The following is a 27180-nucleotide window of genomic DNA, read 5'->3' on the forward strand; positions in this document are numbered from 1 at the left end:
GGTAAACTGAGGCAGTCACTAGGTGACAGGTTGGACAAGTTTTGGGGGGTAGAAATTAAAATGACCTGTTGGGCAGAGAATGGACATACTGAGGTGAATATCAGGTAATAAGTAGTGGACAAGTAGCAATAATTTTGGAGGTGCTCTCCCTGTGTGGCAGGGAGAGCGTACATCCTGAGGTAAAGTGAGACAGTACTGGAAAGATAGTGAAATATTTCAGGGTAAAACTTGATGAAATCTCCAGGATAGAAAGAGAATATTTATAGGTCAAAAAGAGTAAATAGTTAGTGGGCAGGTAGGGAAAATACTGGGGGTAAAACCTGAGGTTATCTCTAGGGGGAGAGAATGAACATAGTGAGGTAAAAATCAGGCAATGACTAGTGAATGTTAGGGCAATTTTGGGGGGGGTAAAACTGGAGCTAATCTCCAGAGTAGTGAATGAATACTTGCTTGTAAAAAAGAAGAAATCAGAAGTGCACAGACAGGGACAGCTTGGAGGGAAAATCTGAAGCAATCCCCAGGGAAGAGAATGAACAGCATGAGGTAAACTGAGGTAGTCACTTGCAGAGACACAGTGAAAATTTTGGGGATAGACACTGAGACATTCTGGAGGACAGAGAAAATTACTTTTTGGGGTAAAAATGGGATGATGGGTAGGGCAAAGCTTGTGGGAAAAACTTGAAATAATCTGTAGGAAAGAGCATGAGCATTTTGATGGAAAAATGAGATATTTATTCTTTGCTTCCCTTTGGGATAACTTAATCTGCACCCTTCCATGAGCAATTCCTTGGCTTCTCCTGGAGAAAACCCCCATGGCAGAGGCAGTGTGCAAAGGAGCCCCGAGCTGTGCTTGGAGCAGAGAGTGCTGAGAGCTGCGTGTGCCTCTGCTGCCCCAGGCTGGCAGTATCCCCATGGAACAGACTGGGCAAATGGCATTAGAGGGAGCACAATCCCTTCCTGGAAGAGGTTTTCTCCTGTGCAGATCAGGCACAGGGCAGGAAGGGAACTTTGGAGATCAGCTGCTTTCCCCCAGAAAGCATCACTCACACCAGCATGGATGACATGACCTGTGCCCACTGCTCACCATGCACCTGGCCAGAATCAAGAGCAAAGGTGGGTTTGGGGGTGAGCACTTGAAATAACTTTGAAAGAGAAGCAATCACCTTTTGCTGCTTCTTTCTTTCTTGCAGATGCTGGGATTGCCTCTGGGCACATGTGCTGAGCTCTCCCTGCAGGGAACTGTCAGCCCTGAATGCCTGTGCAATAACTGCAGCTGCCCAGGCAGACACAGGAAACTATTCCACACATTAAATTGCCATGACCCAAGGCACTCCTGGAGAGAGAGTGTAGAGAGTTAGAGCACTGATCCTGCTCCCTGCTTTCCCAGTAGTGCATGAACATGATTTCATCCTGATCCTGAGAGCTCCAAGGACAGTAACAACTGAGGTGCCACTGATGCTGCCACTTTTCTGATGGGCCTGGCCCAGAACCATAGCCCAGCAGGGGTCTGTGGGAGCAGTTCAGTTCCCCCTCCCTTCCTGCACTCTGGGCAGTTCCAGGAGCCATCTGATCCCTTTCTGAGGTTGCCACCACAGCCTAAGCTCCCCCCCCCCACTGGGCCATGATGGCATCTGCGTTCCCAGAGCCAGCGAACGGCTCCGGCCCTCGCACCACTGCTGCACATCAGGCCGGGCTAGGGGAGCTGAAATAAAGCCTGGAACTCTCAAGGGTAAACTGGCACCACAACCACAAACCTCCCTCAGTTGAGAGTAAAGAGGTGTCCCTGTATTTACACACGTCCAGGAACAATACTCCTCTAGAGCAGGCGTGGATTTACTTTTTTATCAGTTGAACTGGCACTGCTGCCACCTGATGCCATTAAATTCTCCATCCCCACAATCCCTGGTTACCCTTGGCTGTGGGGTTTTTGCTGTCCCACAGTGAGTTAGGAGGGATCTCTGGCCAGCCTTGTTGCCCAAGAGCATTCAAAATCCTAATCCTCACTTCTCTGACTACTGACTACCTTAAACGCCACTCTGCGTTGTGCAAAAAAGTGCCTTGGTCCCACTGGGAACTGCACATCTCTAACAGCTGTTCTCAGTTATTCCAACTGAGTAAAATAATTATTAAGGAAAAGAGGAACCAGTTAAACCTAACAACTTTTGCCTGATGTTTTCCTCAGGAATGAGTTAGGAGCGCAGTAGCAAGGCCTTCAGCCAGGCACAGTGTCTGATATAAACTATATCTGGGCACACATAAAAAATAGGTTATATATAAATAGATAGCTATATGCCCTAATATATAATACATATTTATATTACAGAGTTATGTAAGGCATAAATATCTGCCCTACATCTAACCAAAAATATTTATCACCAACTACCTCTAAATTACCCCCTGACCCCTGATGCTAGGAATGTAACATTTTTAGGGATCCAAAAATCAAACAGATGCAGGAAAATAAAGCACGATTTTATGCCATTAATTCCAAGATGTTTTCCTGGATCTGTGCTGCTGCGTCTGTTTTTCTGTAAGATCTTGTGCCTTATCCCTGAAGTGCACTCAGAATTGTCAGGATCATGAAATCCATTTGGGATTTTACTGTTGCTGCAGTATCCAGTGAGATGAGTTTTTTCAAAATTATTTCTCTTGGACCGAGCACATCTCCTCAAGTTCCTTCTCACTTTCTGCATCCTGGAAATGCAAAAAGGGAAAAGATCAATGTACAGCTCAAGTGAAACAAATAAAAAGCATCATTTCCCTTCTTTCTCTCCAACCCCAAATCAGTTTTTAAGCATATCATGGAATCCTGGAATGGTTTGGGTTGGAAGGAGTCTTGAAGCTCATCCAGTTCCACTCGCTTCCACTGGGCCAGGCTGCTCCAAGCCCCGTCCAAGCGTGAGTCTGAAAAACCCCAAACAAGTCCCAGATCTAGACAGCCCACTGGAAGACAACCCAAAATTAATTAGAGCAGCAGAGCCTGGCTTCAGTCTGGCACTTCTCCTTGACAGCACGCAGAGCTGAACGGAGTGGTCAGGGCACACTCGAGGGCAAACTGGGAGAAATCACGGCGGGGTCTGCCCTGGGATGGAGACCCAGCGCCGCCACCGAGCGCCGTCCCGCTCGCCCCCCCCTCCGGCCCCAGGGTGGGTCGGTCCCCGCAGCGCGCGCCCCTTCGGCCGGGCTCGCCCACTCTCCGTGAAGAGGGGCGGGAGAGGGGGCTAAGCAGAAGCTGCGGAGACAGGATCCCCTCATGCCGCTTCTCACCGTTGAAGTCCCCGGTGTCGCCACCACCGTGGTGTGGTGCTTGAGCTGGTCCAGCGCCGACTCCACCTTCTGCCGCTTCACGGGGGACACCGACACGTCCGCGGCTCCGGGGGACTCGCGCGCCCAGGAGGGACGGTACGTGCCCGAAGGGCACCGGCCCGCGCGCTCCCGCCGCCCGCCGCCAATCCCAGCCTGGCTGGGCGGCAGCGGCCAATCAGGAGCGCGGACAGGAGACGGACGAGGCCGCGGGAGGGAGAGCGATTCTGATTGGCTGGTTCGTGAGGGCCGGGCGGGGGTTCGCCTTGGCGACCGTGACGCCGCCATCGTCCCCGACGGAGCGTATCGGGGGAGTCTCCTGGCCCCGAGATCTCTCGGGCCCGGAACCTCCTGTCCCCGGAGTCTCCGTGTCGCCAGAACCCCCGGCAGTCTTCCCCGCGGCCGGTACGGCGCCCGACCCGCCCCTGAGCCACCCGTCCCTCGTGGCCGCGCGGGGCCCGGGCGCGGCCGGTGCCGCAAGGTGGCGGCGGGCAGCCCCTGAGGGAGGCGGCCGTGAGGGAAGGCTCGGGGCCGCGTCGGTGGTGCCCCGCTGCAGGAGCTGAGCGCTCTGGGCTCCCTTCCCCGCCGTTGTGGCAAGGTTCGAAATGGTTTATCGAGTGCAGCTCCAGGCGCTGAGAGAGCCCTCGGCCCAGTAAGGCAGGTGTTTTGGGCTCGTGGTTCGCCTGAACTTTATTTAGGCTGTAAAAGAGGTGATCTTGTTAGTGTGGGCCCACTTGGAAATTGTACTCTCCAAAACATCTACAGAAGGAATTACCAGTTATTTCAGCTGGGTTATTTAATTGTTAAGGAAAAGAGAAGACAAACTTTTGCTTCTGGAAACAGGATGGCTCTTGGCTGGAAATGTTGGAGAATCCGTGTAACAGGCTCCTAGTCATGGGGTTATGCTGTTCCCTCTTTCTGTATGGTTCCACTTGGGACAGCTGCCACAGTCGTTCCCCTTCCAGAGAGGCAAGAATGTGCTTTTGTGCAGCCTTCTCATGCTTTGCCCCTATTCTTAAGACACAGCTATCCAGGCCATAACATCCTTCCTGTTGAATGTCAGTCCCCAAACCCAAAAGGAAATGTGTGGTTTCAGACATTCTGCTGAGTTTCTGAGACTCTCAGTGACAAAGCATTATGAAAACCCAGTGAAAGAGACGGAGATGGAGCTATAACTTAACTATTTTAATAAATCTTGTACAGTGCATGGTTATATCATTGTCTCCTTCGCTCAGTTACATCAATGTACAGTACTTTATAGCAGTGTCTGCAGGCAGTACAAACAGAACAGATGCACAGCTCAGTCGCGTGGAAATTTGTAAAAGTGGCCTCTGCAATAAGGTCTACTGAGCTATTTGTTTTAGGAAGTGCTCCTGTGGCTCCCGGCTTTACAGAGCTGTCATGTACACTCCTGTTAAAATCCCAGATAACCGTAATTCCCTGTGATTTGCTTTCCTCTACACCCCAGGACTAGAAGATGGTGTGTTTCCTAGCTCAACATTCGTTTTTATTTTCATTTTAGAAACTTTTTCGCCTCCCGTGCTTGCCATCCTGCCTCCCATCTCCACCCTAATCCGGAGCCAGGGCTTCTCAGGAGGATTGTCCTCTTCATCCCTCCCTGACAAGGTGAGTGCCCTTCTCAGATCCTAGCAGGGCTGTGACTAAACCCAGGATCCTCCCCTGCCTGCACCCTAATTCTGCTGGTGAGAGCAGTGTCCTGTTTCAAATGAAGAAAACAGATTATCCATTGGAGACGCTTAAGAATGAAGCCAAAACTAAGGTGCACTGGTGTTCTCAGTTTTAGACATGAGCTCCCCAGATGCTGTTTTAAAGCTTTTTCCATTAAATGTGCAATGACAGGCACAAATTTGGACAAAGACTCAGCATGTGCTGAGAGAGAAAACCCAGCTGTCCCTGGGCTGTGGGCAGCTCTGGAGCTCTGTGTGCTTCACTGCTTTGCAATCAGATTGGTCTGTCAGTCAAACAGAGCTAGAAATGCAATGTGCCAAACTTGCTGTGGACAGGAACTACGCTGCTTGCTTGAGTTTTGAAATGGTGAGTAAATTTTGGAAGCATAATCACTTAATTCTGCTTCTAGGGAGAGGGATTTTCCTCACCCCTATTTACAGATTGCTATATACAAATGCACATAACTTTATGAAGGAAAACGGGAAGTAAAGAGCAACACCCTGTGCTAAATTAGAGGGGTTTTTTTCTTGTGGCCATTTAATTTGTGTTAAACCTGCCTTTCCCAGTGTGCTTTGGGGTTTCAGCTCTTTGGGAATCATTTCAGCTGACTTTTTGCAGTGAAAATGTGAAGATGGGGACAAGTGACCAACACCCTGGGAAGGGCTGTGGGTGTGCCTGGGTCGGGAGCAAACGGTCAGGGCTTATCTTCTCCTGGTTTGAGGCCCGGTTTGGCAACACCACCGCAACATTCCAGTGCAGGATCCGTGCCCCAGGGAAGGGCTGCACAGCTGCCCCGAGCCCCAGCCTCTGCATCAGCAGCGGTGGGCGGGTGGAACTCACCTATTTCCAGATTCAAATCCCTTTGTTTGTCACTCCTGCTCATTTCTAGGCACTGAAAGCTCATTTCAGCTGTTCAGAGATAGCACTAGCTGGTCCATGGATTTAAGGAAGCAGCCAGACTTCGGGAATGTGTGTTGCCATTCTAGCCTTGTCCAACGAGAGGGCACAGGGGGACAGGACAAGGACAGGCAGTTGTCACCGGCCCTGTGCTCGTGGGCTGCAGGGGACACCTGCACTGAGGAGGAAATGGAAATGGAAATAGAAAGGGTTAGGTTGCCCAGAGAGGTCATGACTCACCATTCCTGGAAGTGTCCGAGGCCAGGTTGGACAAGATTTGGAACAACTTGGGCTTGTGACAGGCATTCCTGCCCATGGCAGGGGGGTGGAGTGGGATGAGCTTTAATGTCCTTTCCTTAAACCCAAACCATTGCAGGGTTCTAAAGCCTTATTCCTCTGGTCCAGGCTCCAAGCCTTGAGGCTGGCCTCTCTTGTGCTGTGTGCCACGCCTGCTCTGCCAGGGGAGAGTGGGGAGCAGGGGACAGCCCTCGGAGAAAAGCTTTGGGGGTCTTTTTTTGCTTGAAGCCAGCCCTTGTACATCCAGCCCCGTGTGAATCCTGCTCTGATCGCATGCATGGAAAATTTCAGTATAAAATATATAGTTATAAAAAAAATACTTCATGCAAAATTAAAACACCTTTCCCAGTGGGACATGGTCTTATTGTCAACCCTTCCCAACAGTGTTCAAGGAATTGTCACTCTGATGGCAGCTGGACCCCAAGGGGAGCTCTGCTGCATCTGGCCTGGGCCAGGAATCATTGCTTTCATTCCCTTTTTTTCTGCACTACTTAGGGCTAAGAGCTGAAATAAAGCAGAGAGACTTTAATTTGCAGAATCAATCCTTTCCTGGCGGCGCTTCGTGATTTCTTGGAGCTCCGACTCCCCTCTGCTTTTCTGGAATGGAAACAAAACAGGCAGTTTGGATTTGAACTTCAAGCTGCAGTTAAGTGACAGTATTTAATTAATGCTGTAAAAGTAGAGCTAGTTTCACAGAGATAAGTGATATCAGTAAAAAGCAGATTAATTAGTGGAAACAGGGGGATCTTACAGATTTGCTCAAAAGACACTTCGGAATTTTTACGTGTGTTTTATTGCTGGTGTAGGTTTGGTTGCATTTTTTTTCCCCACAATTGTATTTTTTAAAATGCCTGTTTAATGAGCTATCTGACGCTGCTGGTACAGCCCCCATTCCAGCAGGAATTATCCAGAAAAATGCTTACCTCCAGCTGGTTTTTCTCCACTGTGATCTTGCTGTAGACTCTGTTTCCCTCATCACCGCACACCTTCTTCAGCTCCTCTCTGTTGAGGGAGAAGAGCTGAGCTCCAGTGAGGATGCCCAGGTGTTCCACGGTCCTGGGGAGACACAAAGTAGGGAGGTGACGATTGTGCTGCACGTGGCCTCGTGCCAGAGGTGAGGAGTTGGAGATGGGAGGCCAGGAGCTGCAGTGGGACCATATCACGGGGCCCTGGGGCTGTTCCAAGGTGGCAGCTGCAATTCCAGTAGCATTTCAGGCCTTGGATTTAGTTAGTTAACTGTTTATCTCCAAGAAAATATTTATACCAGAGAAAGGGAGTGACTTTGGGCTCTGAACATTCTGGTTATAGAGCCTGGATTGAACAGGGTTGAAATCTAATTTGCAACACAGGCTCTGTAAGTAAATCCAAGTGGCTTGTCCCAGGTGAGATGGTGCCGGTGGCCTCCCCCGCTCCTTCTCCAGGGAAGGACGAGCATTGCACGTGGCAATAGGGCAAATCTTACTCTTTGCTGAATGACTTGGCCTCCAGCCAGGCTTTGACTTCTTCAGTGCTGGATTCAAAGGTGAGGGGCACGAAAACTTGCTGAGGCTTTTCCACTTTGAAATTCCTGTGGGGAGGCTGAATTTTATTGTTTGTGATCTTCTTTAGCAGCTCGTCGTTCAGCTCATCCGTTTGGTGAATAAGTTCTGTAGAAACAAGTAGGGAATGAAAGCAAGTCTTCAGTCAAAAATGCCATTAAATGTTTGTGGGGAAACTGTAAGGCAAATGGGGATGTGGCTCAACATTCTTATTTAAATTCAGCCCAGAAAAGTGATTCCCATTTTCCTGTGCCCCTGTGTTGCCATTTATTTTGCTCCCATCACCCCTTGGCTGTTGCCTGATGTGGAAGCACAGTTCTGTGAGAATCTACAATTGGAGGTTTGCAATTGAGACCTTTTCAGTCCTCTCTGCTGCTTCTAGTCACTAATTTGCTGATCGCAGAGCTCCAGGTTTTGCTCCGCAACAGAACAGAAGCGGCAGGAAGCACAAACTGGGAATGAGCAACACACTCATGATGGGATGAGCTTGAAGGTCCCTTCCAGCCCAGGGCATCCTGTGCTTCTGTGAAAACTCCAGTGACTCTTCATCCAGTATCGCTTTCCCCATGAAACTCCTGAAGACTGTGGAGAATAACTCAGTGATACGAACAGATTTGTGTCCTTGTATTGTGGGGCTTCCTGTCGTCCCAGAAGGGCTCCTGCTTCCAGGAGTGGACAGGGTGGGATAAGGGGTGAGGTGAGCAGGGCCCCTGATCTCTCTCCTGCTCTGTGAGCCCCACAGCACGTGCAGGGTGAGGGAGTGATGCGGATCTCCTGTTTGGCCGGGAATTCTGTGGAACCACATGAAGGAAGCGGCCAGGCGGGCACTGTGTGTGTGCCGGGAGATGAGCAAAAGGAAGTGAGAGAAAGGGATTGACCTGAGCTGTTCCTTAGACACACTTAAACATTTTGGAAGAGAAAGGAAACTCTCTCCTTGGGAGGAGGAGGAGGAAGTTAGAACTGGAGGAAGGAGGCATGGGGTGATCACTTATTGCCCTGCTCGGCCCGGGCCGCCCGAGAGCCCCGGCGGTGTCACAAGCCCCAGGGCTGCTCTCTTGGCTCTTGTCCTGCCTGGAATGGCCTCCAGACACAGTGCTGCTGCATTGCTGTGATCAGTAAAAGGTGCAGGGGAGCCCCTTGGGCAGGTCTGGTCCCCCGAGCGCCCAAACCCAGGGGAGCCCAGAGTGGGACACACACGTGCGTTCTTTGGCGTCCTGTGCAGAGTGGCGCGACAACATCTCAGTGCCCCACTTATCCCCGGCGTAGCTGGCAGGCAGCTTGTGGGTTGGGCTGGATGGGCCATGGCCCCTGGGGCTCAGGTCTCCTTTGTACCTCTGGTTAGACTGGTTAGAAAGGGAAAGAAAAGTAAGAATTTTTTTTGGTCGTTTTTAATTTTCTTAAGCTTTCTGCCTCACACCCACGGAGGGACAAACTGCCGTGTTCTCCTTGTGCTGATGTGGGGCTGGGGAGACCTCAGGTGGAGCTGCATGGAAGAAGTTAATTTCTGGGAATGAAGAACCCAAAGCAAAGTCTGAAGTTTGCGCAAGGGAATTCCTAGTTGTGCCAAACGTGTTCGATCTCATTGGAAGGCAGAGCCTCACTGCTCCGTAGCTGGGATGTGAAGCGGGACCACTGCCAAGGGCCTGGAGCGGACTGGAAAGTTTTTTGACGTTTTGATTAAACTAGCAGGGATTTATCCAGAAGCCTGCTGGGCCGCCTTAGGCTTTGCCCAAACGCTGCAATACCAAAATGGGGAAGCAATTCCATGCTTCCCTAGGGTGTTTAGAACACTCCAGCTCCACATTTCTGCAGTGCAAGTTGCAGTATTCAGTTAATTCTCACTTAGATGGTGTTTCCATCTGCCTCCACTCCAGTAACGTGTTCCTGGTGCTGAACTGAACTGGCTGAGGGAAGTGTCCATCTTGAATTTAACCCCCAAGAAAAATCTTGATGTGGAAAAATATGGAAAGCAGGAGGCTGGTGCACAAATAGGAAGGATAGGCCTTATTTGGGAAGACGATCGTAGCAAAATGTGAATTTTATCATAGGAGACTCAGGAATCTCCTGGCTTTGTCTACTTCTGAAGGTCTGTCCTGATTGGTGCATAGTATCCTAAGAAATCAGGGAGGTCTAATGACAACATTATTCCCAGAGGCGGATTGTGCCCTGCAGCTGATACCAGTCAGGTATTACCTGACTACAGACCTGTTTGAGCTCTTCCAGTTTCACCACATCCAGGATATTGTACGGAACATAACCGGCCTGCCCACTCCGGTTGAGCAACTTCCACCACTGCTTATTATCTTCCAACACCTGAGAGAGGGACAAAAATAAATCTGCTGTGGGAAAATGGGATTTCAGGCATAAACAACCAGGATATAGCGGGGCCGAACCATCCAAAAGGTGAAGTTGCCAGAAGGACATCACTGAGGCCAGGAGCTCTAATCAGATCTGTTGCTCTCAGATGCAATCCAGGACTGAAACTTTTCCTGGAAAGCATCAGAATGTATCGTAAGGATGAACAGGAGAGCACCTCTGCGTGCTGAAGAACTCATAGTTCCTACATAATGTCCCTGTTTCTCCAGACCTTTTTTTCCTAATGACTGAGTTTCTGATGTCTTTTTGCATTAAAATAAATAATTAAATAAATAAAAAGCCACATTTTGCAGAGAAACCTTTTCCTCAGGTCACAGATCAGTGTCAGCCCAAGTCACGTCCCACCTTGTCCAGCTGCCAACAGTGCTGCAGTAAGAGAAAGGTTATGAGAAAGGTGCTTTTCAGAGAAAACAAATCCTCGTGGAGGAGGAAGTGGTGATAAGGAACCGACCCAGCGGGGGATGAGCAGGGCTCTAGAGCGAGTTGTTGTCCTCCCTCCTCACTGTGGTTAAAATGGGACCGATGTCTTTGAGCTGAGGAAATGACACGACACAGCACAGGCAGCCTGCTCCAGCTTTGGGTTTGAGCAAAGCTTTGTGTCACTGCTGAGATACCACCAGGGAAAATGGAGTTGGTGCTTGTTGCTATCCCGAGCTCTCTCCTGCCCCTGGGGGACACACCTTTTCCAGGAGCGGTCACGTACCTCCAGGATTTCATCCTTCAGCACCGAGAGCTCACTGGCGTTTCGCGCGGTGAAATCGTAGCGGATTTTGGCAAATCTCTTGGGCACAGCCACCCCCTGGGCCTCGAAATTCCTGCAGAAGAGAAGTGTCCTGAAGTTCATTAACCTGAGCTAGACTGTTGGAAGGACTCTGTGTGGAAGCTGGAATTGTATTAGAGGATCATCATAAACTAAAAATATATGTGACAATGTGGCCAGATTGCAATGAATCTAAAGACAGGACAGGGTTGGCTCGAGCTCACAGAGCTGCTGCCTCCAGTGTAAACTAACCGCCTCGTGAAAGCAAATGGTTTTTCACAGACATTATTCAAATAAAAGGGGAAAGGGGAAAAAAAACCCAACCAAGAAAAAAGGAAGGTTCCCATTAGCAAAAAAAGCCTACATGAAAAAGTGAGGTTGTGAGCTATGGCCGAAGGGCCGAGTTTGGTGCTGATTCTCAATCAATTCAGCAAATGACAGTGCATTGATGCAACTGTTTTTTTAGTCAAATTTAGTCCTGATTCTTCACAGTAATTTGCCTCAAGAAAATGAGCCCCATATCCTTTGGTGAGTTCCCTGTTGGCTGAGGCCCAGACCTTCAGGCCGTGACTTCTCAACATACTTGCAGTGAGACTGGCTCCCTCTTAATTGCTTCTTTTTGAAGTATGGTTTGTCACTATCATCCTGCTGAAGATGAACAGGGCTGGTGTCTCATCTTCATATATTCTTCCCCCTCGTCCCCTCTCCTTCTTTTCCCCTTTTTCACCTCTAAATAAATTTCTTCAAGGCGATTTAACCCTGGGATAGTCTAATCCACTTTAGTCCTTCGTGGTCCACCCTCAGATAGATGTGTTGGCACAGAAGAAGTAAGGGTGTTCTCTTAGGATCTGATACTGTAATAAAGGGAAGAGAAAGATGAAACAGGCATTTCATGTTTGTCTGTTTTCTCTCCATGTCATTTCGTGAACATGTACTCACACTTGGCCAAGAGTAGTGCATTCAGACACTGAATATGAGTGTTGAAGAGGGGACTGAGAAGGAAGAAGCTTAGTGTTCTGCAATAGGAATTATGCTTTGGGGATTTTATGAATTGTTTCCCTCTTTTTCACCATCATGCTCTTCTTGCACACTTCCTTGTCTTTTGCTATTGAGCGAAAGTCTGGAGGCTCAGAAAGCCCAAGTTTCATCTGAGAAAGATTTCCTGTGTCAGAGAGAACGGAAGGGATTCTGTTTCCATCCTTTCATGCCAGGAAGGATGAACTGCCTGTATCAGGAGGTGCCGAATTGGTTCTGGGTGCTGCTGTAGCTCACAGAATTGCAAGACCCAGTGCTGCAGGAGTTCAAATAACAGACCGGTGGAAAGGCTCAGGGGCCACAAGCTGTGCTGCATCTCTCATGGACTTGCAAGGAACCTCTCCTTTGGTGTCTGTGCAAGTGCTGGCTGATGTGGGCACTAGGATTGCTCTTTTAATCAGGCAGCTCCAGTACCTTTCAGAAAAGAATTTTCATGGCACATCATGAGCCATTAATCTCTTGACTAACCATAACATTTCCTTACTCCTTGGTTTTACAGCATTACTCAAACACTGACATTTGTCATTTCACCAGCCATCTCCCTTGACCTCTAGCATCAGGCACTTGCAGGGGGAAGGATCTGGTCTCACAAATATTTTCATACTCTGATCTCTGTGATTTATTAACCATGAAGTTTTGCCTTCAGAACTCAAGATGCCATTTCAAATAATTTCATGTGCAAAAGTCGAGTTATTGGGCAAAAGGGACCCTTGATAGCTGGGTACAAAGGACAGCAGGACTGCTGTTGCTGTTTTCTTTTCAACTACTGTGCTTGCTGTGTGACCTTGAGGAAATAGGTTCACTGCAGCTTTATGGTTCCGTTTTTGCATAGGGAAAATAAGGGCAGTGATAATTGCTTTCAGTTGTAAAACACTTCAAGATTTATGGAATATGAATGATTCTTACTAAGTGAAAAGTGTTGCAAAGCTGGCTTAGTTGCACACTGTGCTAACAAAATCCCGTATCAGCCTATTGACCCCGGCCTGAAACACTCATTAAAGTTTATAGGACATTTTGGTGGATGAGTTGAGGCAGTTGTTCTGCTGGAAATATCATACTGAAAGCACTTTTAAATCCATCATCCGCTTTGACTTTTTTCTCTATTAAAACTAAACACAACTGCTTGCTCTTTCCAGTTTTCTTAGTTTAGTTTTTGATGGGTAAGTACTCACTGTTAACTCAGCTTGTACCCCCATGGCATCTGAGACATTACAGTTCATTCTAGTCATAGCATAAACACACAATAGCTGTTGTACTGAGACAAAAAGAGTTATAAAACATGTAAGATATCCAATGGACTGGTATTAACTATCAAGTTGCATGGTCACTTTTGAATGTCAAATGTTCTTTTTATGGATACTGCATTAATTTAATTTGTGCTTAAACGTTAGCTAGGCTAGACATTGGTGTCTGAAAAGTACATATTTTTCCAATGTCAAAATGTGTAAATTTAGTATTAAAGAAACAAAACTATTTACTTGTACTAGAGGAAAAATACTTTCGTAGCAAAGAAATTAACTGAGGTGCTCTTTAGAAATAGGTCTGGCTTGCTTACAGAATTGTTGCTTATGCAGTAAAGCAGATCTACAGATGTTTTCTTTTTTTCTTCCAGATCAAACTTGGATTGTTTGAAAAGTGGGGAGATATTTCACCATAGTACAAAAGAAGATACAGAAGAGGAGAGCAGAATGAGAGCTTTGCAAGTGCCACATGCCTGCAGCCTGCTGTCTTTAGCGATGCTGTTCCTTCCAGTCACTGGAACGTCAAAACAAAATATCCCAAGACTGAAGCTTTCCTATAAAGGTAAACTTTTCAGTAGTTTTTCTGATTCTGGCACTTTGGTTTCGATGTGATACTGCCAGCAGTTCTTTTTGTATTACTAACCAGGAAATACATAATAGAAGCCTTAAAGATGGATGAATTCTGCCTCGGGGCAGTATTAAAATCTGGGTTTTTTGTTGTGTCGGGGCACATGTTTCTGAAGTATAAATGTCTTTTAAAAGTATTATTTCTGTTTGCTCCAAGAGGATGTTAACAGACTGTACATAAATTAGAGGGGAGTGGTCCTTGAAAGGCTCTGAGGTGCATTGGAGACATTCCTGTGTGGCTGGTGCGGATGATGTGACACATGGAGGACATTCACACCTTCCTACAGCATCAGAGAAAGTTGAGAGAGCTGACTCAAGTGTTTCAAGGGGACTGACATTTATTTTTGTAATAATTCTTTTTCTATCACTAAGTGGATATGTTAAACTCTTCATATGTGGTTTTCTTTCTCCTTGCCTCTTTGGATCACAAAAGCGTGATTCTCTGCAGAATTTCTTAGTCTTGTGTGTAGTTCTTGTTAAGAATGGTACCGTCTGAGGGATTTCAACACAGACATATTTATGTATTAATGGCCAATTTTTTAAAGAAGGTGGATTTCTTTTTGCTTTGAATGTACAGTACACCTCCACAGGCACAGAGATGTGTCACTGACACTTCCTTCTTTAGTGAAAACAAATGCTCTCCAGTTAGTTATGTTTCAGCTATGTCAGCACCTTGCCCTTAGGGGAGCTATTTCTGCTCTGTTTTTCAAACTTATGTCTTCCTATGCATTGCAGAGTTACACTCAGGATGGTGTGATGGGACAGGCTGTAGAGCCTTCATCGGGGCTTATGATATGTTTATCATGAGTTTAACACCCAGAGAAATGTATTGAGTAAGCAGAATGACATGCTATTTATTTACAAGCTTCTCTTTTGCTAGATTTGCATGCCACTGTGCATGCTATTCCACTGTGTATATAAATGTGTTTGGATGTGTTTGTGCGAGAGAGACAGAGGAAGCAAGATCAAGGGATCTTGACAACATTTTTATAAATTCAGGGAACAGTTGCACTCCCTGAAGCCAATGCATACAGAAACTGAAAGAGCTGACATGAGTTATGAAAGTTAGCAGTAAAACCCTCCTGACATACAGCCAGCCTTCTCACAGCTAGGCCTTTTGAGCTAATTCCCAAAAGCAGCATATACCATATGGCCATGGCATTTACTGTGGATTTGACACTCACGATTAGTGAATTCCTCTCAACTTCAAAAGCAGATAGCCTTTGGCAAAATCCTGATGGATGCCTTTGGCAGGTAAAGAGGGGGAGAAAGAAAAATTAGTGAGGTCAACACAGGGGAAAAAAAATGGCTGAAATCTTAGTTTAAAATAGTGGCAGAGACCTGCTGGGAACAGTTGGGAAAATGCCTGAGCTCGTTTAAAAAGACAGTGAGCAGATGATTGATATTTAGGCCCTGACCCAAACTTTTCTTAGCAACTTTATAAACCTTTCAGTTTGGCTTGAGGGATACCGTTTCCTGTCCAAACTTATTCACCTATATCCCTGTAGGGGGGGAAAATCAACAACAGATACAGATGCAAAACAGCACATAAATCTTAGTTTTGAGAGCTGTGATGGAACTGAAAAGTCAGAAGAAAGAGAATTACCAGAATTTATTATGCCTTGTCTTACTTTCTTGGGGGGTTGGAAGGTGTATATTTTTCCACATGGAACAAGAAATAATTTAACGCTGTTTTTTCACATTTATGTATTGTAAATGATTCCAGTATGGCTTATCATAATTAAACTATATTTTGCGTGTTGACAACAGAATATCAGATGTACTGAATATTTAATATAGTTGTGAGAATTAAGTCCACCTTCCTCCCCCCAAATCTTTCAGACAAAACAATTCCAAGGTTTCTGAGAATAAGATGTAGGAGAAATGAACTGTTTTGCCAGTTCTCATAAAATTGTTAGTCATGTCACTGACAAGTCCTGGCATCTCTGTTCTTTGGAATTCATACTTGAACTATCATGAAGAGGAGAATACAGGGCTCTTTTCCTTCTTTATGGAAAACAGATGAGAACTGGCCACATCAGGCAGTTCCAAAAACCTGGTCACATGTGTCTTTGAAGGGAAGGTTTCATCTCCTTTCAGGTGCAATGTGCTTATGGCATAGCTCCATCTTCCCAGAAGAGCTGAGCATTTGCTGGGCCAGGAGAGCTGGAAGTAAGCGGGACTTTGCTCTGCAGTTACTGAAGCTTCCAGTTGCATCAATCAGTGGTGGATGGAGGAAGAGGGAGAGGGTAGGGTGGTTAAAGATGTGTCTATAACTGCAGGAGTGCTTCAATAAACCACAGCATGTCAAAGCTCCTTTGTGTTCAAACAGCAATTGAAATTTTAGACCTTCTCTGAATGGCAGTTATAGGTTTCCTTCTTCTCAAGGTTGTCATCTTAACGAATGGGAATCTGTGCAGGAAATGTTAAGATATTCCAGTGAGTGATGTTGGGATCAATGTAAAGTCATACAATGGATTTCCTTTATTGTTTGTCCCAGTCTAAAGATGTGTTCTAAAAAATTGTGCATGTATAAAACTAAAACTACACACAAATCAATTAAAATATGTTGTAGTACAGCATCAAAGTCATATATTTTCCACCTGTGTTAACCGAATACACTATGATCTTTAATCACATATCTCATCCTTTCACATTTTCCCTGATCCATTAGTTGAAAAATTCTCTTATTCACTCAGACTTAACGTTTAGATACTCGTTCATGTCATTACTATCCCAGAAATTGTCACTCCTCTTGTGATGTTTTTAGGGTGCTCTCACTGCATATACCTTACTTATTCTGTGTATCTTAGATACTTCTACAAGATTGAGGTGCTTTTACTATTACAGCTTTACTATTAGGAGAAGGTAACAAACTGTCTTCTAATAGAAGATTATGATCTTTAGAAAACCAGGGGATGATTTTGAGTAATATTCCATATTTTGACTCTCTTTGCCCAGTACTGCTTTCAGTCTAAGACCAACAGTGTGTATTTATCACTCATTTTCATGTAGCTGGAGATAACCTGTGACCTTCATCCAAACTGCAGAACTCCACAAGCACAGAAGTGATATTCAGCTTCCCTAAGCAGCACGTCCTTGTTGTCTGCTGCCTCATTTAACATCCTCATTCCAACCTCTAGAGCAGATGCAGAAGGTTTTCATATACCAGTCTAATTCATGTATGTTTAATTCATACAGTGTAGACAGTCTTGTTTCTGTTTGATCTTCTGAGTAATAATTTTTCCTAATTCATTGGGAGGTCCTTCCATAAATATCGTGTGTGTGTCTTTTTAGATTTTACTTCATAGGGAGAAGTAAAGAATAGCCAGACCAGAAGGTTGATTGCCTTCTGAGAAAAAGAAGAAAAAAAAGCAAATTTTTCTCAATTTGTGGCTATCCTAAAATTTTCCTGCCGAAAGAGAGAATCCTAATTGCAAATTTAACCCTATTGATTTGATTTACTTGGCTGCTTTTCATGGACATTTTAGTAAGTGCAGTCTGTGTTCTCAGTGAATGCATTTATATTACAAAAGTGTGCACCCTAGTTTCTTGGCTGGGGGGCATGCCCTAGCCCAGATTTGGACATTGTCACCAGTGACATCCACAAACATCTATCATTCCCGTGTGGGAATGTGGCCATTCCCCAGAGCAAGCCATGCTTACTGTGACAGCGGTGACTTGGTCAGAGGACCAGGAATCCTGCATTGTGACACAGTACAGAGGAATAAGCAGGACTGAAGGCAACGTTTGGCTTTTAAAGCAGGATTTACTTAGCACTGTTAAAAACGACTATGGTAGTAATTTACATCTAATAAACAAAAGCATTATTCTCAGCTGATTTGTTTTTCTCCATATAGAATGAATTAAGATGCAGTCTCATTCTCACTGAAGTCATGGCAAGAGTTTTTCCACTGAAGTAAATTGAAGCAAGATCAAATTCACGCTCCTCACTTTTTTCATCTTACCTAAATAAACTAAAGACAGGTAGTTCTTTCTCCTCTGCTGAAGGATGACAGTGCTAAATCATCAGCTCCACATGGAAATTAGCCATGTTTAAGGATTGTTTAGTTTCACGCAGTGTTTTGCGCACAGGATTTTCTTCCCCCAGAGTGATCCATTCTTAAAACATGGTGAAAAAGCAAACAGAGAACATTTTGGTGCCAGGAATTCTTTTGAAAATTTGACTGGGTGAGTGCATTTCCTTAATGTTCAAAAATTATCCTTTGACCATGCTATTTAACAGTGTCAAGCATTCTGTTCTCTATATTGTTTTTGCTTTAAACCTGTTTCATTTTAGAACTGATGAGATGCTTAACTGTTGCATCAGAGCAGTTAGTTTGTTCAGTTTCAGTACAGCTGGCTTATTTCCATGTCATGCATCATTTAATTATACATATAAAACATAGTTAAAATTGTACAGCTCCATGAGCCTCACTTAAACTGTCTGTGGCACTGCAGTAATCCCAGTACCCTGACGGGGTGTTGCACAGCTGTGACTGGTTGGAATGTGGTAAACTGGTGATGTGTAAGAGAGCCTAGAAGTGAGCTTGCATTTTGCAGCTGTGCTTGCTCTACTGGAAGAGGAAGTTAAACCAGAAAAAAACTGCTCTTGTGGCAATATCAGCATCTGTAAATCTGAATGCTTAATGAAAATCAAGGAAAATGTGCTGAGTGAGGAAGTGGTGCTTTTCCCTTGTTTGTCATTTAATTAATTTTTGGTGGTTTGTTATTTCTCAGAAAAATCTATCTCAGATTCCTCTGTGGAAAAACATGAAGTGTTTATGTGAGAGTGAAGATCCTAGTATTGGATGATTGTCTAGATATGCAAAAGACTTTGCCTGTTTTGTCTCAAAAATGCTTTCTGGAGGCAGTGATCATTGACACTTAAAATGTACCCTAGCTTGAAGATGGATGGGCACTGCTGTCCATGTGTATATGCTGTCGACTGAGTATAAACTTGAAGGCATTTATTACATCTTAGTAATGGGAAAAGCAGCAAATTTCTTACAGACATTTTTTTCCTTTTTTAAGCTAGTGAACTTGAAGGTCAGATTCAACTATATGTTGCATTTTCTGTCATATAATTATCATATCTATAATGTCCTGAAGAGCAGCCTCCAGTCAGTGACATCAACAGTTTACACAGCAGTTGAACTAAGAATAACCTTGGAGAACAGACCCATGTCAACCTCTTATGAGTGTAAACTGTAGTTCACAACAGTTTCTGTTTTTTCATGATCACAGAAGGGCCTCAGTTGGATAAAAGAAGAATTGTGTTCAAAAAATACAAAACTATTCTGCTGAATGTTCACTTTACTGTATCTCAGAAGAGGAGAGGAAACAAAACTGAAAGAGTAATACTTAATAAAGTATTTTTGCTCCCTTATAAAAAGAAGGACAGGACAACATCAAAAACAGCTTCCCTAGAAGAATGCAGGGAAGATACATGATAAGTGGCATCAGCTTGGAAGAGGGATCAAAACTCTTTCTTTGATTGCTTTTACTAATGACATCTGTTTAAGCAAATCCAATTCAGAGCAGTTTCAGGAATCCCAAACTTGTTCTCTTTCTGAGCACTATTTGGAGGGCATGATCTGCCTGACATCAGTGTCTGTCTAGCAGTGGACATCTGTGGTCACTATGCAGGTGCTCGATTCACATCCTGTTTCCTTTTCCTCCCTCCCCATTTCTGCAGTTCCATTTGTAGGTGAGTTCCCCAAAGAAGAGCTGAGGAACATAGGGGATGACTCTTCCGTACTCACAGTCCTTTGGAGATAAATACACAGAGATAGCAGAAAGAGTCAGAATTTCCTTTAATAAACCAGCGCAATATCAGACAGGAAGGGCCAGGAAGTGCTCCAAGAGCTAGAGCATTACACAGACGGGCTGGGAGGGCTGGGAATGTTCAGCCTGGAGAAGAGGAGGCTCTGGAGAGCCCTTAGAGCCTTTTCCAGTGCCTAAAGGCGCCCCAAGAGAGCTGGAGAGGGACTTGAAGAGCCTGGAGTGAAAGGACAAGGAGGAATGGCTTCCCGCTGCCAGAGGGTGGGTTTAGATGGGATATTGGGAAGAAATCCTTCCCTGTGAAGGTGCTGAGGCCCTGGCACAGGTTGCCCAGAGAAGCTGTGGCTGCCCCTGGATCCCTGGCAGTGTCCAAGGCCAGGCTGGACAGAGCTTGAAGCAACCTGGGATAGTGAAAGGTGTCTCTGGCCATGGCAGGGGGTTGGAACGGGATAATCTTTAAGGTCCCTTCCCACCCAATCCCTTCTGTGATTCCATGATTCCAGCATCTCTACACACATGGAGAGCCAAAGCGCAGTGCAGCATCTTTGGCACCTGATCCTTAAGGTCACTTTGCTGGGCTGATGTTGGGAAACAAGACCTATGGATGGACTGATGAAGTCAGTCAATATTTTTGCCTCCTGCGGTGGAAAACACCTGCGATTCCTTTCCTTGCAGAGCTGCTGGGGGTTAAACAGCAGACAGTGCTTATGGGAATAAGCCCTCAGCTGATCTTTGTCTTCCCTTGGTGGTTATTAACAGTGGCAGGGAGTTGTCTCCAGGATGCCCAAACGTCCCAGTGTCACTGTACGTGTCCGTGTGCGTTCATGAGGTTCCGAGGTGGGAGCCAAAGCTCCGGGCGTGCGGATCCATCACCTATTTCCATGTGGAGTGATGTTCTGTTTGAAGGCATCCCCGACCTGTGTCTGCTCAGCCGTCTGGCCACGCTTGAGTGAGGAGTTCCAGTAAGGATATCCATTGGCTGAGGAGAGCTGGAAAGGCAGACATGGAGTCAGTGTTACCAGGAAAGGGGAAAGCTGATCGGAGAAAAGGAGAGGGATAGTGGTAGATGAGTCATGGTCTGGCAGATTTTGGTCAAGGTGTTCTCCAGGGAAGCCTGTGTCCCTGGAGCTCAGTTACGCTGTAGGGTGCTGTTGCCTTGGATTGGGAGAGGCTCATTATTGCTGCCCTTTTCCAGCCTCATTTGCTTTCTGTATTTAACTGGGGCAACCAGATCCAACTGAGTTTTGAGCCAACTACTTGTTGCATGCCACCACTACCCCTGCAGCTCCATTTCTCCGGAAAAGGGGGAGGGAGAGTGAAGAGACAGGGACACAGGACTAACCTTCCTCTTGCAAGTGTCCAATGTCTATTTCCCAGGGAGCTCCAGGGAAGATTTCTGTGGGTGGTTCCCAGCCGTTGCGGAATTTGGGGATGTAGGTGGGGACGTTCGTGTCTCGGGGCCACTCGGCTCTAGGACAGAAAGTGGGAATATGAGGTGACATTCACAAAGAATGTGTCTTTCAGGGCATCCCCTGAAAGAAGAAGCAGGAGCATCAGGGAATCCAAGCATCCCGTCTGCGTGGGGAGCCTGGGGAGATGGCAGCTCTGTCCTTACCTGGATCTGGTCCATGTCTCCCCCAGGGAATCCCAGAGGTTTATCTCTTTGGGTGTCAGGTGTCCTCTCAGGAAATCGGTGGTGTCTTTAGAAAGCAGTGGGCTGAGGACAGACGGGGCCAGCTCGGGGCCACCGCAGCTGTTGATGATCTGGGTCACACACAAACCACACAAAGAGGAGAGAACTTGCAGGAAACGGTCAAAATGTCAAACCAGGGACACACAGATGAGCAGGAAGCGAAGACAAAGCTGATCCTTGGATCAGCACAGTCACTGCAAGAAACATCAACCTAAGTCTTTGAAGGAGACTGGACAGTTCAAGGGAACATGAGATTTTTTTGGATTGGAGTCAAAGGAAGAGCTGATCTACAAATGAGCTGTTGTTACAGACGAGTGAAGTGTCAGAAGCTGACACTTCAAAAAATGGAAAGTATCTTGCTATTCCTTTGTGGCTCCTTTTCCAAGTTGGGATTTCTGCTTCCAAGCATTTTCAGTGCAAATACTGAGCCGTATTTGCCTGAAGGTGAGACCAGACAGATTCCCAGTGGGGACTCCAGCTGGCTGCCCCTTTTGTTCACAGTAATGCCTTACTGACCCGGTGGAAGGATTCATATTTGCTGGGATTCCTGTATTTACTTCAAGCTTCAAACCGGATCAGAGGCCAGGAACAACCGGCATCACTTCTGGAAGTTCCTGAGAAAGCTGTGGCCAGGTATGAGCAGTTTTCCAACCCTGTTGCACAATCTATCTACTTGTAAGTGTGAACTAGAAATAAAAGGAGTTCCCAGTGAGACCTGGGAATAAGATTTACCAGTTCCAGCGGCCCGAAGAGGAAATGCACCAACTCTGAAGCACAGGGGTTTTGGATGTGCTTCCTTAGTTTGGCCTGAAAAGAGAACGTAAACACAGTTTAACCCTAACCTGAGTGTGCCTTCTCTTTTCTGTCACATGGGGCGAGTGTTGTGGACTGATGAGAACAGTAAGGGATGGAGGAGTAGGAATCATTCATTTTTATTTTGTGTCCATTTCTAATTCCCAGTGAATTTCAGGCGGGGGGGAATACCCTCTCTGTTAAATCAGTGCCTTTAAAGCTAATTTGAACAGACACAGAAGACCTTGGCTTATTTTGAAAGTCCTAGTGAGGAAGGGCCAGGATTGCTGGTGCTTCTGCCTCTTGCAGGGTTGAGAATCCCACTAGTTCCATGGATGAAAACAACAGGATAGGTGTTCTGAGGGTCCCCTGGCAAACTGCTGACAAGGGAAAGTCTCCACCAAGGTCTTGCCTGGGGCACCCGGAGCTGCCCTGGCCACTGAAAGGCTCCAAATCCAGTGGTATTTGAGGTGAGCTGTGGCAGAATGGAGGAGCAAACACTTGGGATTGATTTACTGCAAGAACTGGGTTTCAGTAACAGCAATCAGCTGAGCTGTGGTGAGAAACCTCTCCAGTTTGTGCTCCCATTCAGCTCCTTCTCCTGTCCTGGACTCCTGGCACTGTTGCCATGGGAGACAGGCTCCCCGCTCCTACCGAAATGCAAAGCATTTGAAATGCCGGAGATGAAACATTAATGTGGAGTGGGAAGTGCGAAACAACTGCTGGCAGCAGGGTGACCCAATGAACGGGCACTTCCCAGGGACTCGACAGCCCCATGGTGAGGAACGTGGCAGGACCCCACCACAGTGTCCCAGCTCTGCTGCGTGCTCCACCCTGGGCTCTTGCCAGGAGATCAGCTGCTCCTTCTGATTCTGAGCAGGCACAAATTAGCCATATTTGCTTCTCAAAGAAAAGGCTGGAGCTTGGTATCCTGCTTTAAGGTTGTTTACAGTCTCTTGGTTTTCCTTATTAATAACTGCCCAGGAAGGAGCTTGTAGGATGTGTTCGCTGGACAAGTTTGGTCACAACTGACAGAATTCCTGCTGCAGTGGTGAGGCAGGGACTGAGCCTGGTTCATTGTCCCCAGAGCTCGGGTAGTACAGGACAGTCAGGCCAGTAAAGCCCCTGCTCAGGGCTGGGAACGAGATCCTGGCCAGCTTTCCCTCTCTGCCCCTCTCTGCAGTCCTGCTGGGCTATGTCATGCCCTGGGGCCACTCTGCCGTTGCTCAAATGGCCAAAATCCACTCATCCAGGAGTGGGAAAGGGAGGGAGGGCACAGGAATTCATCTTAGGTGGTGAGGCCTGGAAATTTTCAAGGCAACAAATTGATCTTTGGATAATTACAGCAGAGCAGAGAACACGGTGCCATGGGCTCTGGCAGGGCTGTGCTCAGCTCTTTGTTCTCTCCCAGGTCCAAAAGTGTGACCAGTTCCAGCAGCAGCAGCAGCAGTGACAGCTCAGCCAGCGACTCCTCTGACAGCCAGGACTCCTCTACCTCCTCCGAGGACAGTGACAGTGAGGACAGCTCCTCCTCTGTTGAGAGTCTTTCTGAAGAATGGCTAAAAAGCAAAGGTCATGATAACACAGCACGCTTAGTAAAGATGCAGACACTGAGTCCTTGAGCAAGAGGTTGCATAGATAACAGAATGTGCATTCAGATAAGTAAGAAGACAGAAACCATATGGAAGAGGAAGATAAGACCACCGTGTTTGCAGATCCCACGGAATAGCTCCCACCAATGAGGAGCTCGACTTTTGCAATATGTATGAGCTAATTAAAGGTACTATAAGTAAGTGTAGTTTTGAAAAAGAAATCGAGACTTGCTGAACATGATGCCTTGAGTGCTTGTCTCCCGCGACTCCACCCAACACTCCTCCTCCTCCCCCTCCTCCTCCTCCAGCAGCTCTTCCTCCTCCTCCGACTTCGACTCGGATCCGAGCTCCTCCAGCAGCAGCAGCAGCAGCAGCTCTGAGGATGAGCCCCCGAAGAAGAAGAAGAAGAAATAGCTGGGGAGCTGCAGGACTGGTGTGGAGTGGGGGACAAGCCCCTCCCAGGGGCTGGAGCACACGGCTGCCAAACATTCAATGGTCAACATTTCTACTGCTCACACTTTCCAAGTGTTTTGCCTAGTTGTTCCTAGGACATGGAAGGTATTAAATGGCTTCCTGAGACGTACTGAGAGAGTATTTTTGTGCTTTATCCTTTTATGGAAGATTTTACTTTTTTAGTTCCAAGAAAAATTTTAAAAAAATCTATCATCAGATTCGTTTCCATGAGCTGAAGTCCAGTAACCTGGATGCTTACATGCTGGAAAGCAAAAGCTTTTTATTGCAGGTTATGTTGTGCATCGTGTGCTGTTCCTCTGTTAATGACAGCTTCACTTCCATTGAGAAAATCCTCTCCAACTGTTAAAAGCAGAAGTTTTTCAGCGCTGCTGTGGAGCTGTGGCATTGTTGAAGCTGAATGCACAACGTGTCCCACACAGAGCCTCCCATCTCATCAGCTGGTGCCAAATGGATTCTGTGCTGCTGAGCTTGTGTTCCAATGGCTTTTCCTGATGCTTCCAGGTCCAGTCTTAAGTGCACCATCCAGCTGAGCTGTGTTGGTTTGTTACTGATCAATGGAGTGCTTGTCCTGCCCGCAGGCTCTGGGCTTTTCACTCCCCTGTGGCCTTGGCTCGTGCGTTGGAAGTGTTTGCTGAGACACAGAGTGTTGGTGGTGGGAAGCAGCAGCTCAGTGACTTGGGGCTGCTGCTGCTTTAGGAGTTTCATCTTTGTGCCTTTTTTTGTCAATTCGGTGTGCCCCAGTGAGACAAGGGCTGCAGTGGGTGTTCTGCAGAGCTCCAGCTCAATATTGCCACGCAGCAAAAGCAGAGAAATAATAACAGCCACAACTGGGCACTGTTCTCACTGGATGCTCAGTAAAAAAGAGACTCCTTGAAATAAAGGGCTCAAAGGAAAGTGTTTCCCTTTGCATGTGTGAAATGCAGGATTGCCGAGTGACAGTCTGCAGAAATTCAGTCATTCTTTGTTTGTGGGAACTGCCCTGGAGAAGGAAGTGAATGCAAAAGCCCCACAAGCCCTACAAAAGCAGATGCAGACAGGCTGCAGAGCAGGGATTGCTGGATGCAGAGTGGGAATTCGTTGTTCTTCTGGTGCATTGAAGCAGTTGCCATTAGGATTTTATTTGGTGATGCAGTCTCCTGAATTTCTTCTTGTCGGAGTGCCCTTTGTGGGGAGGGGGCATCACTTGTGGAAGAATTCTCAAGTATCTTGGTTTAGGTAGAATACAGTAACTAAAGTATTTTTAATAATTTTTATGGAAAAAGTAGTGCGTAGACTTCCTTTGGAATAAACTGTACTTCTTTAAATGTTTGTGCGTGTGTGTCTGTGAGCACTCCTGTGTTTTACAGAACACGCTGCAGACTGTAAATAAAACTACCAGAAAGGTGTTGAAGTCTTGTGGACTGAATGTACCATTTAATGGGAAAGGGAATAAATTATTAAGCAGCAGTTGCTAAGTGGATGCTTCCTGCAAATATCTGAAATCTTTGTGGTGTTTGTGTGCAGGTTTCAGCTGGAGTTGCCCTGGCATTGCCTCCCAGAGGGGCAGGATTGCTCCCCAGGAAGTTCTCCAGCCAGAAGTCCCTCTGGATCCAGATTATTTTTTTTAAAAAGTTTAGTTTGTCTTGGCTTTTTCTTTTTTTCCTGCCCTTTCTGGTTTGTCTCTCCATGTTCTTCTTTTACAGAGGAACCCCTCCCCAGCCTGGCCAGAGCCGCAGCCTCCTTCATGTGCCGCTGCCTCACTCGCTGCTGCTGGTGCTGGCTCAGGAATGTGCTCAAAGCCCGGCTAAGCAGGAATTGTTCCGGGCCTGCTCTGTTGAATCGCTGCCGCCGCGAGCAAAGCTGCCCCTGCTCCTTGAGGGGAGCGCTCGCTGCAGCCCGGCAGGAAAAGAGCCCAGGAAAAGCCGCGCCCTTTGCAGGAGAAGCGCTGGGAGCAGAGGGGAGAGCGGGAAAAGGCAGCGAGAGCAGCTGGGCGGGCGGGGCGGCATCAGCGCTGATCCCTCCGCGGGCAGGAGCGCATCACAAATAGTCCCTCCGGCGGATCACTCCGCGGGCGGGCGCCATCACCGCTAATACAAGTATTTATAAATTCAAAAGAACTCATTAACACAGAAGAAAGCAAGTATGCTTCATGCTGGGTGGGAAACATAGGGTCTAAGGGATAAGAATTTTAAAGTTGTTTATTTTATTTATTTTTTTTTTTTTATTTTATGAGAGAACTACATATCCCATGGCACCCACAGAGTTCAGGACGGGTAGAGAGGATGAAACAAACTTTAAAGAGAACCTTAACTGAATTAATAATTGAAACTCAAATGTCATGGGGTATGTAGTTCTCTCATAAAATTAAAAAAAAATAATATAAAATAAACAACTTTAAAATTCTTATTTTATTATTATTCCATGTTCTTCTCCCCCTCCTGGATGAGGAATAGGGGTCGGTATTTGCGGCTGTGCACTGTAAGGAAATAAACGAGGAGTGGCTGAACCTGCCATCGCAGGTGGCTGTGATCTGGCCACTGGAGGAGAGGGTGCAGTGGATCTGGGTAGGGTACTGCCAGCATGCGGGATGGGTGAGGGGTGGGGACCCAGTGCTGCAACCTCTGGAGGCAGATAATCTGCACGTTCTCTGAGTCGGAAATAAAGGTGACGAAAAAAGTCATCCGAAAGCTGAAAGCGACGGTGGAAAAATGAGGGATCAGATGCCTGTTGTGGATTTCGAAGCTGTGAAGAAGGCATATGAGAAGTTGGAGTTGTATTGGTTGTTGTAAAAAAAGGAGATGAAGCTTGGGAAGATAGAGGAATGCTTTCTGAAGCTGTGCTGGTCACTATATCCTTCTCACTGAAGTGTTGAGCAGGCATTTGAGGATGAAAAAGTCCCATAAAATCAGCTGAATGTCCCTGAGAAGTTCGAGAAGAATGTGCATGAAATGGAATGTCTCGATGCGAGACGTCACTATTAATAACACGTGCTTGGTCCTGTTGTGATGGAAGAGGTGTCCACGTATAGTTGAGAAAGTCCTCTTTCTGTTCTGGAGATAAAATCGTATTTGTTTCGCTGAAATGGCACGGGAAACATGGTTCA

The 27180-nt window shown here is 46.5% G+C and overlaps 1 pseudogene across 1 annotated transcript in view; it reads right to left on the minus strand.

Annotated features, from left to right (window-relative positions):
• Positions 1–6711: 6711 nt before the first annotated feature.
• The window catches only part of LOC309585542 (epidermal growth factor receptor kinase substrate 8-like protein 2), a 139729-nt pseudogene continuing 119260 nt past the window's right edge, over positions 6712–27180 (minus strand). Inside the window, exons 2-11 of the transcript in view lie at positions 21973–22047; positions 21163–21311; positions 20891–21017; positions 20421–20536; positions 10804–10915; positions 9918–10037; positions 8920–9067; positions 7649–7832; positions 7110–7242; positions 6712–6783 (exon numbers count right to left, since the gene is read on the minus strand). The product of the transcript in view is annotated as an epidermal growth factor receptor kinase substrate 8-like protein 2 (transcript). The remainder of the gene's footprint in view (positions 6784–7109; positions 7243–7648; positions 7833–8919; positions 9068–9917; positions 10038–10803; positions 10916–20420; positions 20537–20890; positions 21018–21162; positions 21312–21972; positions 22048–27180) is intronic.

The sequence above is a fragment of the Coloeus monedula genome (genome assembly GCF_965178545.1).
Source record: "Coloeus monedula genome assembly, contig: HAP1_SCAFFOLD_67, whole genome shotgun sequence".
NCBI classification, from domain to species: Eukaryota; Metazoa; Chordata; class Aves; order Passeriformes; family Corvidae; genus Coloeus; species Coloeus monedula.